This window comes from Triticum dicoccoides, chromosome 5A (genome assembly GCF_002162155.2).
Source record: "Triticum dicoccoides isolate Atlit2015 ecotype Zavitan chromosome 5A, WEW_v2.0, whole genome shotgun sequence".
NCBI lineage: Eukaryota > Viridiplantae > Streptophyta > Magnoliopsida > Poales > Poaceae > Triticum > Triticum dicoccoides.
Window position 1 is genome coordinate 377,425,519 of NC_041388.1, and position 1,235 is coordinate 377,426,753.

Genomic DNA, 1,235 nt, shown 5'->3' on the forward strand with positions numbered 1-1,235 from the left:
TGTGTGTGTGTGTGTGTGTGTGTGTGTGTGTGTGTGTGTGTGTATATATAATAGTTCTTTTCATGCGGCGTTATATATGTGAAATGCTTGCCACATGCACAATTCGTCTACTTTGTCTAGATTCTTAAATCTCATTCTTAAGCTGGAACCGTTAGTTTCACAAATATGACTACATATTACCAGACCCTGTGTTTAATACATTATAAGAGCATCTGCAATCGGACTTGGCAAATTTGGTCCCTCAAACGCCCGTGGACGCGTCTGGACGCATCTGCGTCACTGACCAGACATCTCTCAAATAATATAATCCACACCCGGACACCTGAATTATCATATCTCAAATCCACTCATGCAACTATGTCGATGACACACATCGTCCAGCTACTTGATCACTAAAAACTAAACATGCCATCGGACTACTAAAATTTGGCATGTTTGGCTATGGTGGAGTTCATCTACGGCCGCCCTTACCCTTCCCGGCGTCCTTGTCATCCTTCTCGCGGAAGTACCGATCAAAGAAGCAGTACGGATCGAGTCGGATCTGCTCGTCGCAGGAGCTATCCTCGCCGGAGTTGTCCTCCATCTCCTCTTTCGGTGGCAGTCCGGTCATGACACGGAGCGCCCGATTCTGCTCTTGGGCGAGGGTGCGACTGTTCCTCCGCTACCGTTTTTACACGATGCGGGCGCGGATGGCTTCCTCCTCTGCGGCCGCCCGTGCCGTCGCATCAGGCGCCTCCTCCGCCGCCATTTTCACCGTGAAACTCGGCGGCCCTTATCCTCTCCTTCCCACGGCGGGCCGCCTGTTCCCGATGGGACTCATAGTCAGCCCGGCCGGTGATGGGGAAGGAGAGGTGTTCCAGCTGCCAGGACCGCGAGGATCCAGCACTAGAGGACCCGAGCGCCCGGTGAGCCGATGCTATGGTGTCGTGGCGGACGGATCCGTCTGTCGGCCGGGCGTTGTCCTCCCGGGAGCGGCGGAGTGCAATGCGGATTGTCATTGCCTCCTTCAGGCTTCAACCCACACGGGATGACACCCCAGTCGAGGGATCCGGACTGGTCGGAGTGTGATCCGCTTCCAGCCAAGCGGGAGAAGGACGGAAACCGCCGGAGGTGAGCTCGGGTGACGGAGGGGAGTGGAGTGATGTGGATAGGGTTTGTTTCGATGAGCGGATGGGGAGGAATATATGCGGGGTCGGGTGGGCCAATATGGGCTCGGTCCGACGTGTGGGCTTGCC